This window comes from Rhinopithecus bieti, unplaced genomic scaffold (assembly GCF_001698545.2).
Source record: "Rhinopithecus bieti isolate Rb0 unplaced genomic scaffold, ASM169854v2 scaffold_39125, whole genome shotgun sequence".
NCBI lineage: Eukaryota > Metazoa > Chordata > Mammalia > Primates > Cercopithecidae > Rhinopithecus > Rhinopithecus bieti.
Window position 1 is genome coordinate 715,151 of NW_016816262.1, and position 11,782 is coordinate 726,932.

Below are 11,782 nucleotides of genomic sequence, written 5' to 3' on the forward strand. Positions count from 1 at the left end.
GGCAGCATAGTGGTGATCAATAGGTGAAAAGTAGTCACTATATATCCTTGAAACAGTCAAAGCTTTTCAATATTCCCTTAAAACGCTAATTCAAGCATTCATATTTCATCGTTTTTCTGCTCTTGCCTTGCTCAGAATAATGGATTCTTGGTAGTAAAAATCACATATTTTTTCCTTTTCCTAGAGGGTACCTTTCCCTCCTCAAGTTCTCCTGCAACCTCCTTTCATTTGCCATCAGTTTGAGCACTTTACTGGTAGACGTTCTCTTTGAAATGTTTCAGGAGCTCAACATCTAATCCCAAATGCTCTATCCAGGGTATCATCAAAGAAAATAAAACCATACAACCAAAACTTAATTATAGATTGCCTAAATCATTTCAGTGGGAAATCAAAAACAGAGAAAATACATGGAATACACACGTAAAGTAGCATAATGCTTCATCTTTCGATGGGAAGAAAATGACCTCTGGAATTCACTTGGTCTAAGTACTAATCCTGTTATTTCCTAAAATGTGGAGCACAGTCTACACTAGGAGCTCTCTGAGGTGGCTACACACGGAATCCCACCAGGTTGGAAATATCTTGACTCTCAACTTGCATCCAGCACCAATTACATCGGCATCCCTGAGGGTGGGGTCTAGGAGACAGTACTTCTCAAAAGGTAAAATGAAATTTGAGAATCTGATTTACACTGATCTCTTCCTCCTCAAAGTGTGGTTCAATGGTTCAAGGCCCACCAGCACTGGAGACCTGCAGAATTACGGGCTCTGCCTCAGACCTGCTGAAACAGTCGGCTTTTTAACAAGACTCACAAGTGATGCACTGCTCTAATTAAAGCAATGCTTCATTCCTCCGCTTGTTTTGCTCAAAGACCTTTCATAATCTTTTTTTGTTATTGTGTGCACAATAAGGAGTGGGTTTAGATTCTCAGTATTCGAAGAAATAACTGTTTTGTCATATTTATTTTGCATAATTCACACTTTTTATTTTATCAAAGTGTCTATTTACCTGACCGGCTAGCTTTTTAAGATGGAATATCCTGTGTTTTAAGTGACACACAATTTATCAAACCCTCATATTCTGTTGCCATGATTTGCGTGTTTGTCCTATCCAAAACTCTTGTTGAAATTTAATACCCAATGTGGCAGTATAGAGAGGTGGGGCCTTTTAGAGATGATTGAATCATGAGAGCTCTTTCCTTATGAAGGCACTAATCTGTTTGTTGATTAGTGGGTTAAGGGATTAATGAGTTACCAAAGGAGTAGTACTGGTGGCTTTATAAGAAGAAGACGACAAACCTGAGCTAGCATTCTCAGCCTCCTTGCCATGTGATGCCCCCTTCAGGGTCCTAAGGCCCTCACCAGATGCAGGCTCTCAACCTTGGACTTCACAGCCTCCATAACTATAAGAAATAAATCTTTGTAAATTACCTATGTTGTAAGCAACCAAAAATGAACTAAGACATTTTTCCTTAGAAATATTTTCAGTGTGGCTAGACCAGGAGGAATGGCAAGCATTTAATTATAACCCAAGTATAAAAGAGTATTCCTTTAGACCTCAGCCTGTCACAGAAGAACAATTGGCGGATTATAGAAAATTTCTAGGGGAAATGTCCCTCCGTTTTCTATTTAATTCAGTCCTTGTCATATCTAAACATTTGACCCTGCCTTTCACAATGACTTAGAACCTTTTCCTTCTTCCTCTCTTAAAATTTCCAATTGAATTTAATTTACAGTCAACCAAAATATGATGGCCTTATCAACTTCCTCACATGCACGTCTTTTTTATTTTATTTTATTTTATTTTATTTACTTTATTTTATTTTATTTTTCTCTAAAGTAACATTTGAACATGTTGTGGAAATACAAGCATATTGTATTTAATTTATGACTCTACATGCTCTTCACTTTAACTTCTCCCCTTGGTGGAGATACTTAATGGTTTTTTTTTTTTTTTTTTTTTTTTTTNCATATCTAAACATTTGACCCTGCCTTTCACAATGACTTAGAACCTTTTCCTTCTTCCTCTCTTAAAATTTCCAATTGAATTTAATTTACAGTCAACCAAAATATGATGGCCTTATCAACTTCCTCACATGCACGTCTTTTTTATTTTATTTTATTTTATTTTATTTACTTTATTTTATTTTATTTTTCTCTAAAGTAACATTTGAACATGGTGTGGAAATACAAGCATATTGTATTTAATTTATGACTCTACATGCTCTTCACTTTAACTTCTCCCCTTGGTGGAGATACTTAATGGTTTTTTTTTTTTTTTTTTTTTTTTTTTTTTTTTTTTGTTTTTTTGAGACAGAGTCTTGCTCTGTCGCCCAGGCTGGAGTGCAGTGGCCTGATCTCGGCTCACTACAAGCTCCACCTCCCGGGTTCACGCCATTCTCCTGCCTCAGCCTCCCGAGTAGCTGGGACTACAGGCACTCGCCACCACACCCGGCTAATTTTTTGCATTTTTAGTAGAGACAGGGTTTCACCGTGTTAGCCAGGATGGTCTGGATCTCCTGACCTGGTGATCCACCCACCTCGGCCTCCCAAAGTGCTGGGATTGTATAAATCTCTCGCCTTTTAATTAATGGTTTTTTAAACAAAATTCAGAAGTTAATTACTGACTTTCTGTTAACAGTGCCAGGCAAGTTCAGAAACTAAACCCAACTGGCCTTGGCTAAAGTTTTTTCCACTTCTTATAATAGATGCAAGAGGCTAATACAATAAATAACTTGAAACATAAAGTAACAAATTTTATTAATGCATTTTCTAACCTCAGTAAAGTGCTTTTTAAAATGTTATATCAATGATGTCATTTCATACTGACATAGCTGGTGACAAGAAAGATAAGTCAAACAATGGAGGAATTTAGGGAATGTTTTCCAAGGCTCTGGCCCTGGCGATATTTCTATCTGGGGCTACTTCAAATTCACATTACGTGTGGGTAGAACAAAAACTGATGCACTACTTAAGAGTTTCCTGATGGATAGTTTTCCCTCCTTAGGAGAGTCACTACCAAGAAACTAAAAAGCAAAGTCCACTTAAAGATGGGCCTTGCCGGGCGCAGTGGCTCAAGCCTGTAATCCCAGCACTTTGGGAGGCCGAGGCGGGTGGATCACGAGGTCAGGAGATCGAGACCCTCCTGGCTAACACGGTGAAACCCCGTCTCTACTAAAATACAAAAAACTAGCCGGGCGAGGTGGCGGGCGCCTGTAGTCCCAGCTACTCGGAGGCTGAGGTGGGAGAATGGCGGGAACCCGGGAGGCGGAGCTTGCAGTGAGCCGAGATCGCGCCACTGCACTCCAGCCTGGGCGACACAGCGAAACTCCGTCTCAAAAAAAAAAAAAAAAAAAGATGGGCCTCACAGTCCCTGGCTTCCTTCTTACTCTGATTTTAGGTGTTACCTTTTATTTCTATCTTGTCTACACATCAGTGCACACACAGAATCATTTGTTGTACAACCAAACACTAGAATGGCACCTGTGTGACTGTACCCTAAATACATTCAAAGAATACCACAGCCTCATTTTCTTTTGGTCAAGTCTCAAAGCATTCAATCACTCCAGTGCCAATGTGGGTGATGGTGTGGAGTTAAGCAGCCAGTTCCTTTGGGAGTGAGGCTGCCTACTGCATTTGCTGTCACCGCATCCTTGAGATTCTTCCCAAAGTAGAAAACTTTTCCTATTCTGTAGGATACCTTCAGACAGAATAAGTATGTTGTTTTTTCTACCTTCTTTGTTTGTCTTTTTTTTAAGACCCAAATCCAGTACAATTGCAATACTTTTATCTGGCCACAATTTTCATAAGTATTGTACCATTTCAATACAATAGCTCTCCAAAGCCACTGTTATTACTATTCTACATTTTATCTTCCACTAATGTAGAACAGGTTAATGACAGATTGGCATATTAACTAATATTGAAATAAATTTCCCATATAATAATCTGTATGATTTTTTCCTTCGGGGGTATAGTAGTAACCTGTCAACTCACCTACATATGCCCTAAGATATAGACATATTTGGGCTTGTCTGTGTTATCTGTAGAATGTTTTGAAAATGATGATTCTGAGTACAACGAGATATTTCCTTATGTCAGGTCCCTTAGAATCATATCCTAGTGCAAAATCTAAAATCTCTCAGAAAAACTAAAATCAAAGGGCAAAATATCTTTTAGTCTTCTTTAGTGGTTACTAATGACTTCTTAATTGAGCGTAGAAGAGGCTTGGCTGCTTAAGGAACAGGACACAACAGAACACATCTGGACTGGAGAAGATACCAGCTGGGGCAGGAGTATGGGGACCTCCATCCAACGCCTCAGTGAGGATAAGTGGGACAGAAAGCTGCAGGCCCCACACAGTCTGGCCAGTAAAGTACTTGGCAAACACCATCACACAGCGGGTCAAAGGTGGGGAGGAAGAAATTGGAAGATTCCAAAGATGAGACCATGGACTGTGCTCTTTCATGCACATAGCATGTCTCCCTTTGAGGGGTTGAATTGTGTCCCTGCAAATTCAAATGTTGAAGTCCTAACCCCCAGAACCTTGGAATGTGAAATTATTTGAAAATAGTCACTACAGAGGTCATAGGTTAAAATGAGTTCATTAGGGTGGGCCTTAACCCAGTATTATTGGTGTCCTAAAAAATGAGGAAGCTTGGGCACAGGCCTGGTTACAGGAGAATGTCCTGTGAACATGATCATATGTGAAGCAAAGAGGAAGTCCTGAAACAGATTCTTCCTCACAGCCCTCAGAAGGAACCAACATTGCCAACACCTTGATTTTGAATTTCCAGCTTCCAGAACTGTGAGATAAATGCCTTTTGTCTAAGCCATCCAGTTTGCGATACTTTGTTGTGGCAGCCTTAGCAGATGCACACAAATCCCTTGAAGACCTCCTAGGTTAGCATCTGGGAAGGTATATCAACCCACTTGGAAATGCACATGTGTCCATTTCTCACTCAGGAGATAATGAGCATCTTTTCTAAGGAGAAAGAGTAACAACTGTTCCCTTTCTCCTGTGGGATCAGTTGTGGCTACTTTCTTTTTATTCAAGCTGTTAAACACAGAGTCTAAAAGCTCTCTTCCTTGTTGCTTCTAGAGCAGCCTACCAAACACAGATTTCATGGCTGCTTTTCTGACATGCTATGCTAAGTACACTTTACTCTGTAACATTTTCCTTAAGTGTATCACCAAACTGAAGTTTTAGCCAAAATAACATTTATAGGAGCTATGTAGATAGCTCTCTTTCTCTCTCTTTCTCTCTCCTCTCTCTTTTCCTCTAAATTTAAAAGACTAAATGGAATATTGGGTCCCTTCTTTCCTTTTCAATTCAGATTTTGAATTCCATCTTTTTAGTCTAAACCCCTAATCAGCAATCCATTCCCTTCATCACACTGTCACTTTATTGAGAGTGTGAAACACATTACAAGCTTTTTTTCTAGCCACATCCAGCAGCAGTCTAATCAGTACCTTTCTGGCAGGTGTTTTATTTCCAAAGAGAATTGTATTTAGCACAGGCATATTTAAAGGCATATTCCCTGGACTCTTTCAACAGGCTTACAACCTCTTATCTATTTTCCACCAAAATGAGCCATTCACATATCTGTAAGGTTTTTTTTTTCTCTCTCTCTAAGATTCATATGACTGCAAAAATATCTTAGAATCATACGTGGTGAATTTATGATGACATTTCCCACACTACTTTTTATATGACAACTGCTTTATTCCTTGTAAACAAATCCCGGAAAGAAAACTCCTTCAGAAGAATCCATTCCTTTCCTTCACAGATTTTGAAACATTATACATTCCAGTTTCAGCCTCTGACTTCTTTTCTTCTTGGGGGATGACTGCAGGGAGAATGAAAGAGTCAGAGGTTCCTGTCTTTTCATATTTTCCCTCCTCACTCTGTTCTTCCTTTGGGGCTCCCATGCACAGTGTCTCACATTGTTGGCTTCCTTCTGAAGCCCTTGCCTGCCAGCTGCCTTCCTTTCCTTGGGTGCTGACACTCACCAGGAACCTGGCTGCACTTGAAACTTCATAAATTCAGTCTCACATTTCCTGATCTTATGGATTTCACATTTTTCCAAATTCCTGATGAATACTTTGTTAGTGAGCAGCAAATTGAGCCTGAAAGTGAATCAAACAAGCCTTCATCCTCTGTTGAAATGATATGAACCCCATCTTCTCATGTTCATGTGTAAGGAGCCGTTTTCACAATGGCAAGTGATTGTGAGAAAGATTTTCTCCCACGTGCCTAGGAGCACAGGTGTTGGGGCAGAAGGGTAGTGTATTACTCTGTTCTCATGCTGCTAATAAAGACATATCTGAAACTGAGTAACTCATAAAGGAAAGAGGTTTAATGGGCTCACAGTTCCACATGGTTGGGGAGGCCTCACAATCATGGTGGAAGGTGAATGAGGAGCAAAGTCACATCTTACATGGTGGCAGGCAAGGGAGCTTGTGCAGGGAAACTCCCATTTATAAAACCATCAGATGTCCTGAGACTCATTCACTACCATGAGAACAATATTGGAGAAACCACCCCCATCATTCAATTATCTCCACCTGGCCCCACCTTTGACACAGTATTATTACAATTCAAGGTGAGATTTGGGTGGGGACACAGCCAACCCATATCAGGCCACAACAGAAAGGATGGAGAGATGGTGTCTGTATCTCAGCACAGGCCAACAAGGTAAATTTGACTGACTCTTTTATAACTTACTAATGCATTTGCATAAATAAAAAGTGTTATGGGCTGAATTAATAGAAATTTTTATGGGCCTCCCATAATTTATATGTTGTATCCAAATCCGTGGTACCTCAAATATGACTATAATTATAAATAGGGTCTTGAAAGCTATCATTGTGGTAAAATGAGGTTATAGGGTGGTCACTGATGCAATATGACTTGTGTCCTTAAAAGAAGAGGGCATTAGACACACACAGAGGAAAGACCATTTGAAGACACAAGGAGAAGATGGCCATTCACCATCCAAGAGAGGTCTCAGAAGAAACTAGGCATGCTGACACCTTCATCTCAGACTCTAGCCTCCAGAATTGTAAGAAAAAACTTTCTTTTGCTTAAACCACCCAGACTGTGGTACTTTATGGCAGCCCTAGCAATCTGAAAGCCATCCTGCATAACCTCTACCTACAGCTATGAGAAGCTGTAAAACAGCAATGTTTCTTCAACATGTCACACATCAGTTTCAAAGGAGGTTTCAATTTGCCATCCCCAGGTGCCATCCCTGTCACTCCTAATCACTTTCTGTAACCTGGATGGGACGAGTAAGCATTTACTTAACTCCATTTGGAAGCAAACTTCAGAAATGCTTACTTCTTGATTGTCTTTCCATGACTGGAAATCGTCACTAGCTGGTGTACAAAACTTCCACTCCCTACTTCATGTCATTGGGTCCTTTAGGCAGTTCTGCTTTGCTCACAGCTGTCATCCGGGGATGGTATTCCCTGGGTTGTCCTGCCACCTCTGCGCCTGTCTCACCAACACTTGTTGCCATTCTGTGTGGACAGGCAGGACCATTAATGTTCCCTAATGTTCCACAGCCTCCTTCAGCTGGTTGTCAACCCAGTTGTCAACCCAGGGCCACCCACACCTTTGCAGGTTGAAATAGGACATACTCAGCTCTTCCCACCATGACCACTTTCCCAGCATCATCCTAATGTTTATTTCTTTTAGAAGTAAATGATGTAGACTCTATTTATGGCTTTTCTGAGGTGAGTTGTTGTTGTTGTTGTTTCTTTTAGCCTGAACCTCAGCGCACTCCTCTCCCCCATCTCTGTTCCACCCTTGCCACCCCTGTCCCTTCAACACCAAGCACACTCCACTCTGAGCATGTGTGCAGTGCTGTTCTCTAGGGTACCCGCTACTGGGAAAACAATGGCTCTGTCTTGTCCTTTCTTCAGGTCTTTGCTCAAAATGTTTCCCTTCTTATAAACTTTCCTGATTTTCTTAACTTAAAACATATCACTATCATTTTCTTTTTTTCATCTAGATTTATTTTTGTGTAATACTATTTTTCACTGCTCTGATACTACATCAAATATCTATGTATCTATTATTGTGCATTTACCTCCATTGGAATGTAATCTACATGACGGAAGGGACTCTGTATGTCCTGTCCACTGCTGCAATCCCAGCACCTAGAATAATATTGACTCGCAAACGCTTCAGAATGTTGCTCCTCTGAAGCAATGTAGAAATCAATAAGGAGCATCCCTCCTTTATAGCAATTCCAACTAATTCCAAGACACAAACCCAGTGGTGGTAAATCTGGCTAAACCATCAAATGGCTCGTTTAAAAAATAGAATTTAAAACTTTTATTTTTGATTGGGGGTACATATGCAGGTTTGTTAACTGGGTATATTGCATGATGATGAGGGTTGGGATACAACTGGTCACTTGGGTAGTGGGCATGGTATCCGATAGTTAGTCTTTCAACCCTTACCTCCCTTACACCTCTAGTAATCCCCAGTTTCTGTTATTATTATATTTATGTCTATGAGCACCCCCTATTTAGCTTCCACTTGTAAGTGAGAACATGTGGTATCTGATTTTTTGTTCCTGTGTTAATTTGCTTAGGAAAATGACCTCCAGCTGCATCCATGTTGCTGCAAAGAACATGATTTCATCCTTTTTTATGGCTGCATAGTATTTCATGGTGTATGTGTACCACATTTTCTTTATCCAATCCACCACTGATGGACACGTAGGTTGATTCCATATCTTCACTATTGTGACTAATGCTGTGATGAACATAAGAGTGTATGTGTCTTCCTGGTAGTAAGTTTTATATTCCTTTGGTTATGAATCCAATGTCATGCAATTGCTGAGTCAAATGTTAGTTTTGTTTTAAGTTATTTGAGAAATCTCCAAACTGCTTTCAACTTGGTCTGAACCAATTGACATTCCCACCAGTAGTGTATAAGCATTCCTTTTTCTCTACAGCCTCACCAGCATGTACTTTTTTTTTTTTTTTTTGGACTTTTTAATAATAGCCATCTGACTGGCATGAGATGGTATTTAACCGTGGTTTTTATTTACATTTCTCCAGTGATTAGCGATGTGGAGCATTTTTTCATGTTTATTGGTTGCTCATATGTCTTCTTTTGAGAAGTGTCTGTTCATGTCTTTTGCCTGCTTTTTAATGGGTTGTTTTTTCCTTGTTCAATTGCTTAAGTTCCTTATAGATTATGGATATCAGACCTTTCTTGGATGCATAGTTTGCAAATATTTTCTCCCATTCTGTAGCTTTTCTGTTTACTTTGTTGATGGTTTCTTTTGCTGGGCAGAAGCTCTTTAGTTTAATTAGGTCCCACTTTCCAGTCTTTGTTTTTGTTGTAATTGTTGTGGAGGATTTAGTCATAAATCATTTACCAACACCAATGTCTAGAATGTCTCCTAGGTTTTCTTCCAGAATTCTTATAGTTTGAGGTCTCACATTTAAATCTCTAATCCACCTTGAGTTAACTTTGGGATATGGTGAGAGATAAAGATCCAGTTTCATTCTTCTACATATGGCTAGCCAGTTATTCCTGCACTATTTATTGAATAGGGAATGCTTTTTTCATTGTTTATTTTTTATCAATTTTGTTGAAGATAGATGGCTGTAGGTGTGTGGCTTTATTTTGGGGGTTCTCTATTCTGTTGCATTGTTACATGTGTCTGTTTTTGTACTAGTGCCATGCTGTTTTGGTTACTGTAGCCCTGTAGTATAATTTAAAGTCAGGTAGCATGATGCCTCCAGCTTTGTTCTTTTTGCTTAGGATCACTTTGGCTAGTCAGGCTCTTTTTTGGTTTCATATGAATTTTAGAATAGTTTCTTTCTAGTTCTTTGAAAAATGACGTTAATAGTTTGATAGGAATAATTTTGAATCTGTAGATTCAAGTTGTTCATTTTTATGTGTGTATGTGCCTGTGTGTATGCACATGCAAGCGCACATGAACACTCACATTTGTTGTGTGTCTGCTTTTTATGTGTAAGAAACACAAAAGTTTACTTCCCTCAAACTAAGTGCAGGCTCCCCAGCCTTACCTTCAAAGCCCTTTACAGAATGGCCCCCTTACTTCCTTCCCTCCTTTCCTTTGGGGTCTTATCTTGCTCTGTTGGATGCGTATTTTCTGTGTTTTTCTGTACTTAATGTCTTCCTCTAATAAAAAAATCTCCTCTCTGCAATACACACATTCTTACCGCACCTGCTCCAATTCTGTCAATTGCTTTAAGGTTTAGCTTAAATGTCTACTCTGCAGAGATCTGTCTGATCTGAAACACCCACTTACCTTTATCCAGAGGTTTAAAATCGTACATGATTTTGTTTGTTCTTCTCCTCTAACTTGTATTCTTGTTTTATATTTTATGGATGTGCGTTTGTATTTTATTTCTCCCAGAACAACTATCAAGCTTTGTACGCGTTTGCTGGGGCTGTTGTAACAAATTGCCATAAACTGGGTGCCCAAGATACAGAAGTTTATCATCTCAGTTCTGCAGGGCAGAAGTCCAAGATCAAGGTGTCAGTAGGGTTGGCTCTTCCCAAGGGCTGGAAGGGAGAATCTTTTCCAGGCCTTGCCCCCCAGATTCTGGCAATTTTCCAGCAATCATTGGTGCTCCTTGTTTTGGGGAAGGATCACCCTGATCTGTGCCTTCTTCTCTTTCTCTGTGTCTCTGTGTTCATATTTCCTCTTTTTATAAGGACACAGTCATTTTGAATGAGGGCCCGCCCTATTCCACTATGATCCCATCTTAACTAATACATGTAAAACAACCTATTTCCATATGTGATCACATTGATACGGTAGAGGAGGTTAGGACTTTAACTTATGAATTTAAGGGGGGCAGATAACAAGCTTCTTGAAAAGGGTCTTTCTTTTCTGTCTTTGTAGGTCTCTCTATAGTGCCCAGCCCAGTGGGTTTCACATTACAGTGACTTCATAAACATTTTGTTGGATTGAAGTACACCACATACTCGTCTCAAGAGTGCCTTTCCCAATATCTGGCACATAGCTAGCATTTCACAATTTCTTTTAAAGTTATTATTAGTAATAGGCACCTTTTATTCTTACACACTTCAGTTGAAAGATTAACCTGCAATTCCATTTCCGCCTTAATGTGGCATGCCCTGGTGATACAAGCCTTGGTACAAGCTTTGCTATTTGCAATAACCTAATCCTGAACAATGCTGGGGTCAGAAGGCGGCAGGCTGTGAGTGAGGGAGTGTCAAAGAAGATGAAATGATGACGGGGAGAAAACAGGACTCTTGTCAGGCCTTCAGCCTGCTCAGAATGCAGAAAATCACCTATTTGAACAGTATCTCTACACAGGGCCCTGGAGACTCATTTATTTACATGTTTTCCTCAAGCTATTGCTCATCCATTTCTTTGAAAACCTCATAGATTCTATGCTCGTTGACTCAAGAAGGGAAGCATCAGATTTATTCCTGAACACTGTTGCCTTTCAAATTCATATTATCGACTTCCTTTTCAGTGTCTTGTGGTATATGCCATTTGTATTCAAAACGTCTTCTAAGACAATATATCCCTCTAGCCCAGTGATGTGTTTTGAAGTTCCTTTGTAAGATAGTTCCTTCTGTTACTCCCTGTCAAAGAGATTTTTCTTTTCTTTTCTTTTCTTTTTTTCATTTTTTTTTATACTTTAAATTCTAGGGTACATGTGCATAACGTGCAGGTTTGTTACATATGTATACTTGTGCCATGTTGGTGTGCTGAACCCATCAACTCGTCAGCACCCATCAATTCATCATT